Here is a 16161-nt window from a genome sequence, read left to right as displayed (position 1 = left end):
CCTTGCTCTAAGTCTGAGGCAGATTTTTAGCCATGTGATTTTAGGGCAGTGATATATACAGGTTTGCTCAGGACAGTGTTGGTTTACACCTGATGCACTGGCATAACTGCAACTCACTCTCAAAATGTCCCGAGTCGCATGATAAATGATATGGTTACCCTACGTATTACAGATTCTAAGGAACTAGGAGTTTACTGCATTTTGAAATCAGTTAAGAAGGCAACACACACACAGTAAAGGAAACCATAAACAAAACAAGAAGACAATCACAGAATAGGAGAAAATATTTGCAAACAATGCAACTGACAAGGGATTAATCCCCAAAATATACAAACAGCTCATGCAGCTCAATATCAAAAATTAAACAACCTAAACAAAAATGGGCAGAAGATCTAGGTAGACATTTCTCCAAGGAAGACATCCAGATGGCCAGCAGGCACATGAAAAAGATGCTCAACATCACTAATTATTGTGGTTGTTGTTCAGTCTCTAAGTCGTCCTCTTTGTGACCCCATAAACTGCAGCATGCCAGACTTCCCTGTCCTTCACTTTCTCCCAGAATTTGTTCAAACTCGTGTCCATTGAGTCAGTGATGCCATCCAACCATCTCATCCTCTGTAGCCCCCTTCTCCTCCTGCCCTCAGTCTTTCCCAGCATCAGGGTCTTTTCCGATGAGTCAGCTCTTCACATCTGGTCAGGTGGCCAAAGTACTGGAGCTTCAGAGAAATGCAAATCAAAACTACAATGAGTTATCATCTCACTTCACTGAGAATGGCCATCAACAAAAAGTCTACAAACAGTAAACGCTGAAGAGAGTGAAGAAAAGGGAACCCTCCTATACTGTTGGTGAGAATGTAAACTTTTACAGCCACTATAGAGAACAGTACGGAGGCTCATTAAAAATCTAAAAACAGAACTACCATATGATCCAGCAATCCCAATCCTAGCCAATAGGTGGATAAAGATATAATTTGAAAAGATACGGGCACCCCAATATTCACTGCAGCACTATTTGCAATAGCCAAACATGGAAGTAACCTAAATGTTCATCAACAAATGACTGGATAAAGAAGATGTGGTACATATATACAAAGGAATAGTACTCAGCCGTGAAAAAGAATGAAATAATGCCATTTGCAGCAAATGGGTGGACCTAGAGATTATTATAGTGAGTGAAGTAAGCCAGACAGAGAGGACAGATATCATACGACATCACTTATATGCGGCATCTAAAAAATGATACAAATGAACTTCTACAAAACAGAAACAGACTCACAGACTTAGAAAACAAACTTACGGTTACCAAAGAGAAAAGGCAGGAGGAGGGATAAATTAGGAGGTCTGTATTAATATATAAACACTATTTCTGCTTTATTGACTACGCAAAAGCCTTTTACTGTGTGGATCACAATCAACTATGGAAAATTTTGAAAGAGATGGGAATACCAGACCACCTGACCTGCCTCTTAAGAAACCTATATGCAGGTCAGGAAGCAACAGTTAGAACTGGACATGGAACAACAGACTGGTTCCAAATAGGAAAAGGAGTACATCAAGGCTGTATATTGTCACCCTGTTTATTTAACTTCAGTGCACAGTACATCATGAGAAATGCTGGACTGGAAGAAGCACAAGCTGGAATCAAGATTGCTGGGAGAAATATCAATAACCTCAGATATGCAGATGACACCACCATTATGGAAGAAAGTGAAGAGGAACTAAAAAGTCTCTTGATGAAAGTGAAAGTAGAGAGTGAAAAAGTTGGCTTAAAGCTCAACATTCAGAAAACTAAGATCATGGCATCTGGGCCCGTCACTTCATGGGAAATAGATGGGGAAACAGTGGAAACTGTGTCAGACCTTATTTTTGGGGGCTCCAAAATCACTGCAAATGGTGACTGCAGCCATGAAATTAAAAGACGCTTACTCCTTGGAAGAAAAGTTATGACCAACCTAGATAGCATATTGAAAAGCAGAGACATTACTTTGCCAACAAAGGTCTGTCTAGTCAAGGCTATGGTTTTTCCAGTGGTCATGTATGGATGTGAGAGTTGGACTGTGAAGAAAGCTGAGCACCGAAGAATTGATGCTTTTGAACTGTGGTGTTGGAGAAGACTCTTGAGAATCCCTTGGACTGCAAGGAGATCCAACCAGTCCATTCTGAAGGAGATGAGTCCTGGGTGTTCATTGGAAGGACTGATGCTGAAGCTGAAACTCCAGTACTTTGGCCACCTCATGCAAAGAGTTGACTCATTGGAAAAGACCCTGATGCTGGGAGGGATTGGAGGCAGGAAGAAAAGGGGATGACAGAAGATGAGATAGCTGGATGGCATCACCGACTCAATGGACATGAGTTTGGGTGAACTCCGGGATTTGGTGATGGACAGGGAGGCCTGGCGTGCTGCGATTCATGGGGTCGCAAATAGCTGGACACGACTGAGCAACTGAACAAAACTGAACTGAACTATATTAGATAATCAACAAGGACCAACTGTACAGCACAGGGAACTCTATACAGTACTCTGTAATAACCTATATGAGAAAAGAATCTGAAAAGGAATAGATGTATCTGTATGCATAATTAAATCAATCTACTATATACCTGAAACTAACACAACATTGTAAATCAACTATAGTCCAATATAAAATAAAATAAAAATTTTTAAACAAAACAAAAAAAAAGGAAGGCAGTATATTGGATATTATTCACATTACCTCCAAGGATGAAGTCGTTTATAATCCACTTGAGAGATTTTACTAAGAATTTGGTGTGTATACAATTCTAATCCCAAATCTTATCATTACCCTCTTCTCTCTTGCATGCATCCTCTTTTGTCTTTGGCTTTCTAAACTTTTGGATAATATTTTCAGGTTAGCAACTGAACTCAATGGTAAAGAATTCGCCTGGCAAAGTAGGAGACACAGGATACACGGGTTCAATCCCCTAGGTTGGAAAGATCCCCTGGAGGAGGTAATGGCAACCCATTCCAGTATTCTTGCCTGGAAATCCTATGGACAGAGAACCTGGCAGGCTACAGTCCATGCAGTCACAAAAAGTGAGACACACATACACACACAGCTGAACTCAATCAATAAGAATTTACTAAGCCCCCAAAGGAATGTTATGACCAACCTAGATAGCATATTCAAAAGCAGAGACATTACTTTGCCAACAAAGGTCCGCCTAGTCAAGGCTATGGTTTTTCCAGTGGTCATGTATGGATGTGAGGGTTGGACTGTGAAGAAAGCTGAGCGCCGAAGAATTGATGCTTTTGAACTGTGGTGTTGGAGAAGACTCTTGAGAATCCCTTGGACTGCAAGGAGATCCAACCAGTCCATTCTAAAGAAGATCAGCCCTGGGATTTCTTTGGAAGGAATGATGCTAAAGCTGAAACTCCAGTACTTTGGCCACCTCATGAGAAGAGTTGATTCATTGGAAAAGACTCTGATGCTGGGAGGGATTGGGGGCAGGAGGAGAAGGGGACGACAGAGGATGAGATGGCTGGATGGCATCACCGACTCGATGGACGTGAGTCTGAATGAACTCCGGGAGTTGGTGATGGACAGGGAGGCCTGGCGTGCTGCGATTCATGGGGTCGCAAAGAGTTGGACACGACTGAGTTTCTGAACTGAACTGAAGCCCCCAAAACACACCTCAGGTAACACAGAATCCCTGGTTTATCAATTATTTGATTAGATTTTGATTCCTCCCCATTTTCAATGCCCTTGTGCGCAAAACCTTGTCTTCCTGGTTTACATGTGGAATCCGAGGCATAAGGAAAAAAAAAAATAAACTAGCAATTCTAAGCTTTTCCCTTCAACCACCACCCATAAACCCAACCCCGATACACACATAAACACACACCTTCCCAGTGATAGCAGAAAACCTTCAAAAGAGACACATTAATTCTATAAACGTCCTATTTCTGGCTCTCTACTTTTTTATATGCTGAATTGGTAACGGAGCTAATAAAGGTTCAAGATTGCTCTTTCTGGAGGCCAAATTTTTCTTTTCTCCATGTCATGCTTTTTATTCAGAAAATAATTTTCTTTGCATTGTTTTCACAAAAGCTTTCCAACACCCCCAAATAAAAAGCAGAGAAACTGCTTTTATTTTGCACGGGCATTTTCAATACACACTGTATCTCTCAGCATATCTATTATATTAATCTAAGCCTTAATGATACAATGGGTAAAAACAGTGTACGGATGTGTATAAATGAAAAATTTAATAGATTTCCCTCTTAATGTAATAGAATTGGCATGAGGCATTGGGAACAGGAGTGAGAGTAGTCATTCAAGCATTGTGTTTACATGATATTTAAATACAAGTGGCTGGGGTATAAGTACTCCTAAGTACACCTGAAAGGGATGGTGCCTTCTAATCATTGTTTCAGCAAGTGACAGTTGTTTACACAACAGCAGCACATTCGCTGCTGATTTGAATAATAAACATGCTTAAATACCAGCTGGATAATAGAAGGATAATTGAAACATAGTTTAAAGCTCTGATTTACAGGCATTGTAGCAACACTTTTATTTGCTGTACAATGCCACACTTCTGTGCAGTCGCTGGAAAAAAAAAAATTTAAGGCATTGTTTCAAACACTGGGATCTATTAAACTTGATTAATACACCCGGCGTATGTACCCATAGCCCAAGCCATGCCTGGGCGTACTTGAGACAGCTATTGTACAATGTGTTTTAGCAAAACACTTGAGGCTATAATAGAACCATTCAGGAGGCCGGCAGTGCAGTGAGTCCACCAGGGCCCCGAACGGTGGATGGGACCACAGGTACCAGAGACAGAAACGGAGCTCATCACCTACATCTCGGGACTGACCTGGATAATTGCTAAAGGTAAAATTTTCACAAAACTACGCCCGTAAACTCTAGCAAATCTTTCTCAATTTATTCACATGTCCATTTCCTTCTTTCCACGCCCACTGCTACCACCTAAGTTCAGGACAATTTTACTCTTACATGATCAATACAAGAGGCCTGATCTGGGCATCTGTTCCTGGGGTGGCTCTGTTTCAACCAGCTCACATGACATCACCAAGTGAATGGTCCCTTTTCAGGTAGCAATTCCAGTATCAGGCCACTGCCTGCCCAGGTTGGCCTGATGAGTAGGCAGCACCAGGCAATTGTTAGTTACCACTCAAGTCCTCAGATTTTGGAATCTCAAAACATGATTGTACCTATTCACTTAGAATAGGTCATATTTGGGGAGGTTACTCCTTCAACCAAATTAACAGAAACCTAATTTGCCAACCAGAACACTAATGTGTTCATTGATTTATCAATTTAGTAGGGGAAATATGTCTTAAAGGATAATTCACACTGCTCATTCAAAACACTCTCTCCTGGAACGATTGCTCAGAAGATCAAATTACATGTCAGAAACTCGCTTAATGAACACGAAGTAAGAGCAAAAGGAATAGAATGGATTGGCACTTTTTACTCCAGGAAAAATGTTGCCTAAAAGTAATAGCACCCAGGCACCAAGCCAGGTATCAATTATCTCTAATCCTTACAAAAATCATTATTCTCTTTTAAATATAAGGGACTGATCTAAGGCCACATGGTTGTTGAGTTACAGCTTTGAAGCCACACTATTCATTGTCATCATATTGATGACCAATAATAATCACCAGGTATTAAGATTCAGATCTCTCACTCTCAGATTGGGCTGAATAAAAAGGAATAGGTGTATATTTTCTGGCTCCTTTTTTGGTGAACCACTTGCACCAGTCACCAGGGCTGTCTTATTCCACTTGGATTGCTGGATGCCCCATAGATGTGGAATGAGTGACTGAATGAAAGGTTACATGAACCTTAAATAATGTTACTTAATGCTAGACACATCTTTTCTGAGAATACAACTTGGTGCATGGTAAGAGAGTTTGGACAATCACTGCATCTCTGATCCATTAAGAAATGGTGTTGCTTCTGCAAATATCTAATCTCATCTGGCTTAAGTGGCTCACTAAAACTTAAGTTTCCATTACAACCATGCTTTAAAATTCTGAAGACACATTACCAGCCTCCTTCCATGTACAAAAACGATTTCCTAAGGCCATTGTTATTCACCCATTCAAAACTAGGTCCAAAATCTGGAGGTCCATTTTCAGAAGAAAGAACAGCAGGGTCAAGAGCCTTTATTGCAGAGTATTCAGCAAGTCAATCATGGCTCCATCTTGCCCTCAGATCCCCTTCTAAGAGAATTCCCTCCAGTTCCTATCACAGTTGAAGCAGTAACTTTCTACTCTTCTCCAAACCCCAGCTGAGTGGAAGGGCAAGGGCAATAATCCAAGGATAACAGAAGCAGGGGGCAGCCAACAACTTAACACAAGGTCAGACACAAAAGAAGAGCTGGATCAGTAATCTCAAGTTCTCCCTCCCTCCTTCCCTCCCTCTTTCTCTCAGATTAGAGAGAACCTGGGCAGTTGGTAGTGAAGCCAAATGCAGAAACTATACCTAAAGAGAGAAGCCATGAGGTACCAGCAGGGCCATGAGATCTAAGCCAATTACAGTTACACGGAAGCAGGAACTGTTAATATGAAGCAGAGAAACTAAAAGAAACATGAAGGAAAGTGGTCAAGTGTGTGGATCTGGAACCACTGCTCAGGTTTGAATCCTGGTTCATCCTTATTCTAGCAGCATTACCTTGGGTTACTTACTCACTTCTCTATCAATGTCTGGCCCGTGGTCAGCACCATGCATGTATTACCATGCATGTGTTAGCATGGTAGGGACTGCCACTGAGCACTTATAATGCGCCAACCAAGGCTCTCAGTCTGTTACATGTATTAACTCAATTAATCCTCAACACAAGCCTATGAAGCACTATTATCATCCCCATTCTGAAGATCAAGAAATTGAAGCACAGGAAAGTTAACTGCCTGGTCCAAGGTCATGTCACTGGTGACTGGCAGGGCTGGGATTTGAATCCTGGCAATCCAGCTCTAAATCAGTCATACAGAAAAAGCACAGACATCCTCAGAAAGAACACAGGTGATGTGCAACAGAGAAATAGCACACTCAGGAAGTGCTCTGGCTGGCGACTTAGTCCCAACTCAGAAGCATTCTTGAGTCTCCCTCTCTGCCCTTTGGCTTGCGTGGCCTGCACGGGTCTCTTCCTTGAAACAGAGAGTCTGAAACTGAATTTGGCCCTGCCCTAGGTTGGGGAGAGGTGCCAAGAGGAACAGAACGGGCTCTCAGAAGACACTTGGGTCAGATGTAAGTGGCCAGTGCACAGTGACAGGGTGAAAAGGGCAGGAAGTCCCTACAGCCCCACACACCACGAGAGGGACAGGGTGAGCACTGGGCTTTCCTCAGAGACTCTCAGGACTGTCAGCCACTAGGCGGTGGCTTGTGGGAGACTTGGAAGCCTTGGCCTTAACTCAGTTTCCTGGGGTTAGAAATGAGGTAAATGGACCTCCCTCAAGTGTTGTAACATTATTCATGATGCTAAATGTAGATATAAAATAAGTAATCTTCATCATGAAAGGAAAACACATTTATATTCTTGGAAAGAGTTGTTTCATTTGATCAAAAGGCTTTCTTGCCATTCATGAAAATGATGGGAGAGGTTTTTTTTTTCAATTTCTGAACTATTGTGCATAATTATATCAAGAGGCTTCATAGTGTGGAAAATTCCTATAAAACTAGAATGAAAATTCTTGGCCATAATCTGTTTGTTTGTTTGTTTGTTTGCTTGCTGGCATTTTGTTTTTGGCAAATTTTATTTTCTAATATATCACATATTACTTTTATGTATTTATCATATATGTTTGTGATTGGGTATATTCTCAAAGAAATTGATTACTAATTTTGGTTGCTATTTTTGTCAGGGTATGATACGAGATTATTCTCACTCTGGAAATAAAATAACAAACTTTTACACTGTTCTTATGATTAGAAGTAATTTTAAAGGACCAGGAATCATCTGTTCTTTAATAGCTTGAAAACAGTCGACAGAAAAGACCTTGACCCCTTTCTTAATGTAAACTTTTTCAACTTTTCTGGTCATGAGTTTATTCAGATTTATCTTGACAGAACTTTTACAATTAGTAATTCAGAAATTTAACTAGTAGTCTCTCAAAATTTAAAAAACTTTATCTACTTATTTAGCTATATCCTTTTTTGATTCCTACATTATGAGTTTTTTCTTTATTATATTTTCTAAGTTTTAATATGGCCTTCCCATGTGGTTCAGCTGGTAAGAATCCACCTGCAATGCAGAAGACCCAGGTTTGATCCCTGGGTTGAGAAGATCCCCTGAAGAAGGGAAAGGCTACCCACTCCAGTTTTAATAACTTTTTAGTCTTGTCAAAACCTTAGAATTTTAATTTATTTACTAACTACACCACTTTATGACTGTTAAAAGAATTTATAAATCTCTGCTTCTACATTTAATTCTCTCAACCTGCTTTCCTTGGGACAGTTTTTTGAACTCTATTTCTAATTTCTGAAGCTAAAATATAATTAACTTAAGTATGTTAAATTTTCCAATATTGAAGGCACTTAAGACAATGAGGAGAAGGAAATGGCAACCCACTCCAGTGTTCTTGCCTGGAGAATCCCAAGGACGGGGGAGCCTAGTGGGCTGCCGTCTCAGGGGTCACACAGAGTCAGACACGACTGAAGCGACTTAGCAGCAGCAAGACAATGAAGTTTAATTCTGTCACTGCTTTGGTTGCATCTAACTCATCTCACACGCTAGTAAAGTAATGCTCAAAATTCTCCAAGCCAGGCTTCAGCAATATGTGAACCGTGAACTTCCTGTTGTTCAAGCTGGTTTTAGAAAAGGCAGAGGAACCAGAGGTCAAATTGCCAACATCCGCTGGATCATTGAAAAAGCAAGAGAGTTCCAGAAAAATATCTATTTCTGCTTTATTGACTATGCCAAAGCCTTTAACTGTGTGGATCACAATAAACTGTGGAAAATTCTGAAAGAGATGAGAATACCAGACCACCTGATCTGCCTCTTGAGAAATCTGTATGTAGGTCAGGAAGCAACAGTTAGAACTGGACATGGAACAACAGCCTGGTTCCATATTGGGAAAGGAGTACATCAAGGCTGTATATTGTCACCCTGCTTATTTAACTTATATGCAGAGTACATCATGAGAAACGCTGGACTGGAAGAAGCACAAGCTGGAATCAAGATTGCCAGGAGAAATATCAATAAGCTCAGATATGCAGATGATACCACCTTTATGGCAGAAAGTGAAGAACTAAAAAGGCTCTTGATGAAAGTGAAAGTAGAGAGTGAAAAAGTTGGCTTAAAGCTCAACATTCAGAAAACTAAGATCATGGCATCCGGTCCCATCACTTCATGCGAAATAGATGGGGAAACAGTGGAAACAGTGTCAGACTTTATTTCTGTGGGCTCCAAAATCACTGCAGATGGTGACTGCAGCCATGAAATTAAAAGATGCTTACTCCTTGGAAGGAAAGTTATGACCAACCTAGATAGCATATTCAGAAGCAGAGACATTATTTTGCCAACAAAGGTTCATCTAGTCAAGGCTATGGTTTTTCCTGTGGTCATGTATGGATGTGAGAGTTGGACTGTGAAGAAAGCTGAGCACCGAAGAATTGATGCTTTTGAACTGTGGTATTGGAGAAGACTCCCTTGGATTGCAAGGAGATCCAACCAGTCCATTCTGAAGGAGATCAGCCCTGGGATTTCTTTGCAAGGACTGATGCTAAAGCTGAAACTCCAGTACTTTGGCCACCTCATGCGAAGAGTTGACTCATTGGAAAAGACTCTGATGCTGGGAGGGATTGGGGGCAAGAGGAGAAGGGGACGACAGAGGATGAGATGGCTGGATGGCATCACTGACTTGATGGACGTGAGTCTGAATGAACTCTGGGAGTTGGTGATGGACAGGGAGGCCTGGCGTGCTGCGATTCATGGGGTCACAGAGAGTCAGACACAACTGAGTGACTGAACTGAACTTAACTGAAACTCAGAATTGGGATAAGATGGACACAAGTAGGGTCGCATAAGCCAGCACATGCCAGTTCCAACATGTCATTGAAAGTAAGCATCTTTGTTTTATGATCTTTCATTCTATTTTAGTATTAAGCATATATATAGACTTTTTTTTTTTGCTTTTTTGTTTGCACCTTTCTGATACATCTATGCCCTACTTCCTACTCAGTTGTTTTTGGTACATCTCTGATTTCAAGGAGTTATAAAAAGATCTTTTGCACCAAAACTCCTTTGGCACAACTTGACCAAAATAAAAAGTTCAGGGACCATGACTTCCTACGTTCACATCCATCCCAGTTCCTGATGGAGAATCCAAAGACATAAGCCTCATGAAACCAAAGAGTCCTGCGACTAAGAGCCAACTACCACTAAATTCATTGCTGAACTTAGTGGGGAGTGGGGAAAAATGAGAGGGAAGACAATTCCTCTAATGTCTAAATTTTCGATTGAAATTTACATTCACATCTCTGAAGCATGAGAAACAGGAGAGCATACAGCCATTTTCTATTGTTATTCAGATCATTTATGTTCCTTGTGGTGAAGAATCTGTCCATCTGCCTGTATTTCAGCATTTCTTGATTGTGTTTAGTGTAGCTTCATCTTAAAGTATGGCTTCATCTTAAATTTTGGCACCTGGCTGTCTGCACTCTACGTTTAATGTCCATAAATGTTTCAGTAGATCTTTGCTAAAAACTTTATCAAAGCCTAAAGGAAATCAATCCTGAATATTCATTGGAAGGACCAATATTGAAGCTGAAGCTCCAGTATGTTGGCCACCTGATGCAAAGAGCCAACTCATTGGAAAAGACTCTGATGCTGGGGAAAATTGAGGGCAGGAGGAGAAGTGGGTGAGAGAGGATGAGAAGGTTGGATGGCATCATCGACTCAGTGGATATGAGTTTGAGCAAACTCTGGGAGACAGTGAAGGACAGGGAAGCCTGATATGCTGCAGGCCATGGGGTCACAAAGAGTTGGACATGGCTGAGCAATTGAACGACAACAGCATATATCAGAACCTACTGGCCAGGCACTATTTTGAACTAAGACACCATTTTGCACCAAAACTCCTTTGGCACAACTTGACCAAAATAAAAAGTTCAGGGACCATGACTTCCTACGTTCACATCCATGCCAGTTCCTGACTCCATAACACCAATGGAGAACCCAAAGACATAAGCCTTCATGCAACCAGAGTCCTGTGACTAAGAGCCAACTGCCACTAATCCATATCTACAGCTACTTAAATACAATCCTTTATGAAAAATACAGTGAAACGTTCTTACAAAACCAGTCATATGGGCCCTGTGACCATGACTACAAGTGGCATCTCCTCTGATATTTTTAGACCCCAGCATCACCACTCTCTCTACTATCACTATTTACGACTCCTCTTAAAATGCGTCAGCCAGCTCAGAGCAGTGCTGTGCCTCCTATCACATGCCCAGCTGAGCTCTGCCTGAGGCTCTGCTGAAGGGACCACCGCAAACGGTTTCCCAGGGGAGCAGCAGTTCCCACACAGCATTCCAAGGACATCCATACTTTAAAAAATGGGGGAGAAACATTTTCAGGAATTGCTCACAACCACTTTCTAAGAGGGGGAGAGAACACACACGCGACAAAGATAGTAAGCATCAGAGTGCTCAGAAACACAGAAAAGGACATTTCTCTATCACTGATAATGCCTATTATATGACATTCAAACACCAGAAGTGCCATTCAGCTGCTTGTAAGTCACAAAAGGTGAGTGAAAACACTTATGTCCTTTGTCGAAAGGGAAAAGGAGGTGGAGAATCCTTCACACAAAGATCCACTTTGACTTAAAATACAGGGTAAGCAGTACTAGAGATCTCTGTGCACAAAGCCCACCTATTAAGATTCTGAACAAACAAGGAGCCTCAATACCACAAGGCTCTGTTGTTAATATGTGGTTAGTTATGTCAAGGACAGTAAACAAAGCTGCTTTTCAAGTGTCAGTTTGAGCTCTCCCAGTTGATAACCATGGGGACTCCTGGGTCACAACCCCAAATAGGCGGCCGTTGTTGTGGGGAAAACAGCAGATGGGCCCCAGAGCAGGCAGAGACACTAGCAGACCAGGACTTCAGCCACCCAGGCTGGGTCTCAGCAAAATCCAAAAGTGGATGAAGTTTTACTGGGAGGTCTGTCTGCTCTCCTTCCCGCACTTTCTCCGCACCTGCTCCCCAAGCTCAGATGGTCACCTGGAGATGCCCTCTTCCCACGCAAGCCCATCCCCTGACTCAGGTGCCCCATGAAAGCCTCCCCTCAGGTCCCTGGCTTCTGCCAATAAAATCACCTACTTGATACTGAGGCTCTGGGATAAACCATCTCCCAGATACCCTCCACGTCTCATCACCACTAGGCTGGGAGGTGAATTGTGGGTGGATGAGGAGGGACATATCAGTTTCTCCTCAATGATGATGATTAAAAAAAAAAAAAAAAAGAGGCAGCTTCCAACTCCACCCTAGAACAAGCCCAATCCTGTTTCTGGCCCCGTCTCATCACACTGAGTTTGGAACAGGGTTTCCTGGCTCCTTGACTTCACTTCTGATTAGCAAGCTCTTCTGAAGATTCTGTGAAGGTGAGGCCCACAGGGTGCAGTCCCAGTGCAGGCGGCCATAGGCTGAGCCCTTCTGCAGCCCCACCCTCTCCAGAGGACACTTCCCTCGCCCCCTGCTAAGATAAAGACAACCTGCTGCCACCTTTTAAGATCCTGTTTAAAACAAGCTGCTTTTCAGATGCCCTCGAGAGCAATTAATTCTCCCTGACACGGCACTTCTACAGCACTCTTCGTGCTGCCATCTTGAACCTCTCATCCCAGCTAGAGAGGAAAAGCACTGGCCTTGTCCAGGCAGCCAAAGGCCAATGCATCTCCCCCCTCCTCTGAGGACCATGGAGAAGCTCAAGGCTTCCTAAAAGGGGCCGCCGACTGCACTGGAAACAGAACCCTTGTCCACGCCTGAACACAATGAGCCTGCAGGTGAATGGATGTCCGGGCAGAGGGATATGGGTGCCCGCTTCACCTGGCAACAGAGTCCAGAGAAAAGCGAGGGAAGATGGGCCTCCGAGAGCTCCTCCTAGCAGGTCAAAAGTAACCGCTATGTTTCAATGCCATTCCAGAGAGATGGTACAGGGAGGGAGGTGGGAGGGGGGTTCAGGATGGGGAGCACGTGTATATCCGTGGCGGATTCATGTTGATGTATGGCAAAACCAGTACAACATTGTAAAGTAATTAGCCTCCAATTAAAATAAATAAATTTATATTAAAAAAAAAAAGAACCGCTAATGTTAGCCTCTCCCGCCAGCGCCCCCAAGGCCCACTGTGCCTCTTCCCTCCTGAGTGCAAGTCATTGTATTTATTGCCATGTTACACTGCTTTCAACTCCTGCAGGGGAAGAAGGGGTGAAGGCTGCAGAAAAGGGACCTGAATTTGCATTCACTAGAAAGTTAATGGAAACACAAGTGAAAGAGCTTTTTTCGGGAAAAAGTAGAAACCACCTCAAGCCAGGCTTAAGAAATGACCTCGTCTCCATTCCCTCCACCCCCGGCCCATTTCAAGCCCACTGTCACTCAGTCGATGAGACTGTCAGCAAAACCCTTCTTACTAAACTGCAGTCCTGCCCCAGGTTTCGTCTGGCTCCATTCCATCTTTCACCACATTTCCAGCACTCTGGTCTTGGAAATAAGTGTCGCCATGCTGCTTGCCTGTTGAGAGGCCCAACCAGCCGCTCTGCCTGCACAGTCGAGGCCGAGTGTCTGGCTATAAACTCCTCGACTCCCTCACATCCTTTTTTTCCTGTCCCATTCCCATTTTTCCCTGAGAACTCCAGCTACCCTGAACTTCCTGCTTTGCCCCTTGAATGAATAAGGCTCATTCACAATTCAAAGTCACCGGGATACCAATTGTTGGCCTGAAATGCCTTTTTATGGCTAGAATGCAGCCCCCATACAATATCTCTCCCGTGAACTCATTTCAGAGTCCCTCAGTCCCCGGCTTGACCCAGCACACCTCTGTTCTTATCTGCATCAGACTGCATTGTAATCTTCCATTCGCGTGTCCCCTCCACTCAACTTGGGACTCCTCCAAAGTAAGGATGGTTCCTTATGATCATCGTATCTGTCTTGGAGTCTAGAATCAAGTAGATGGTCAGTGTTTAGTGAACTAAAGAGCCTGGAAGAAAATTGGCCTTCTCCACTCTTAGATCTGTCATCCACATACACAGGCTGCCAGAGAGGGTGACTGCCAAACACCATGACCACCCTCTCCTATCTGATTCTCCCTCCTATTAGCTTACCAATCTTTCACTTCCCACACAGCCCATTTGTGCCTTTCCCGGGACCCTTCTCCACATCTAGAATATCTCCACACCTCCTCATTCCTACAGAAGTGCTCAAAATTCACCTTATTCTGTCACACTTCCTTAAGCAATGGCAGTCAGGGCTGGTCATTTCCCTTGTTATGTCCCGCCAGAGTTAAAGGCATATTTCACACTGTATTATTCTACCCTTGGATTCCTGAGATTTTTTTTTTCTCTTGGGAGTGCATGTCCTAGCTCCCCAATGAGAGCTCAGGCTCCCTAAAAGCATAAACTTCCACATCCTTGCAAAGCTTCCAGCCTACTGCTTTGCAACAGGTAAAGTCATGATCAGGGGGAAGGAAAGTGAACACAAAACTATCTGCTCTTTACTTCATATTTAATTTGGAGACAATTATATGAATGACTGAAGAATACACTGCAGTACAGCACTTTTATATAAAGTTTTTTTTGACAATTCACAAGGCAGAAAGTTCTAAGGTCACTGAAGTGTTAAGGGTCAAACTCAGAGTTTTTGCATTCAAATCTTTGAAAACATATATATATATTTGGCTTTCCTAGTGGCTCAGACGGAGAAGGCAATGGCACCCCACTCCAGTACTCTTGCCTGGCAAATCCCATGGATGGAGGAGCCTGGTAGACTGCAGTCCATGGGGTCGCTGGACATGACTGAGCAACTTCACTTTCACTTTTCACTTTCCTGCATTGGAGAAGGAAATGGCAACCCACTCCAGTGTTCTTGCCTGGAGAATCCCAGGGACGGGGAGCCTGGTGGGCTGCCGTCTCTGGGGTCGCACAGAGTCGGACACGACTGAAGCGACTTAGCAGCAGCAGCAGCAGTGACTCAGATGGTAAAGAATCTACCTGCAATGCAGGAAACCCAGATTTGATCCTGGGTCAGGAAGATCCCCTGGAGGAGGAAATGGCAACCCACTCCAGTATTCTTGCCTGGAGAATCCCATGGACAGAGAAGCCCAGCAGACTACAGTCCATAGGTGGTAAAGAATCTGACATGAATGAGTGACTAACACTAACTATATAAATTCGGGACCAAAAGAATTCCTTGTTCCCGGACTGTTTTTTATATACAATTTTGCAGGAAATGAAATATTCTTAGAGCCTGGATTCCAATCATGATGTCCAAGTGCCTAAAGTAATTTGTATATTCCTGCTTCAGTTTCCGGGCGGTAGAGTCCATCTACTCTGGAGGGCATCTGAAGGCCTTCATTTTCTTAGGAAAGTTCACACTTTATTCTAAGAGGCTGCCAAAATCTGGGCATGAAGAAACAGACACCACAACAGACAGCCCACCACCAACACGGGAAGTCTGCTGGAGGACTGAATATCTCAGCCAGGCACTTTTCATTTTTTTCTGTACACAGCTGAACCTTCAGGAGGTGCCCATAATAGTTTACAAACCATCTTGTTATAGCATGTTAAACTGTTATGGATAGTTCAGCTATTGTTGTTGTTCAGCCACTCAGTCATGTCTGTCTCTCTGACCCCATGGACTGCAGCACACCAGGCTTCCCTGTCCTTCACTGTCTCCCAGAATTTGCTCAAACTCATGTCCATCGAGTCAATGATGCCAGTTATGTTTGATTGTTAATATGGCCATGCAGTGCCAGCTAACCCCCGGCCTCCTGCATGAGCTGAGTGTTCTATGGTGAGTAAGATGCATGGCATCTCTGACTCAAGGACCTTGGATCTTTCCAAGAAAAGAAATTATTTAGGTGAGCACAAGTGTGGTGTGCATTATGGAAGATTTAGGGGTAATGGAAGTGCCATGGGCACATGCAGTAGAGAGAGAGACTGGTCTGGGAAG

General features: G+C 43.1%; 1 long non-coding RNA gene across 4 annotated transcripts in view; it reads right to left on the bottom strand.

The window, feature by feature from the left end:
- The window catches only part of LOC147356169 (uncharacterized), a 37148-nt gene that overhangs the window by 10372 nt on the left and 10615 nt on the right, over nucleotides 1-16161 (bottom strand). Inside the window, exon 4 of one of the 4 annotated variants that reach the window (XR_015142664.1) lies at nucleotides 174-716. The exons of the other annotated variants lie outside the window; for them this stretch is intronic. This is a non-coding gene — a long non-coding RNA (uncharacterized LOC147356169). Of the gene's footprint in view, nucleotides 1-173; nucleotides 717-16161 lie in introns of those variants that run through there. 4 annotated transcript variants of the gene reach the window in all.

This window comes from Bos grunniens, chromosome 16 (genome assembly GCF_055505025.1).
Source record: "Bos grunniens cultivar Pamir isolate PY7600 chromosome 16, Bosgru_T2T1.0, whole genome shotgun sequence".
Lineage (NCBI taxonomy): Eukaryota > Metazoa > Chordata > Mammalia > Artiodactyla > Bovidae > Bos > Bos grunniens.
This window is presented reverse-complemented; position numbering and strand designations above follow the sequence as displayed.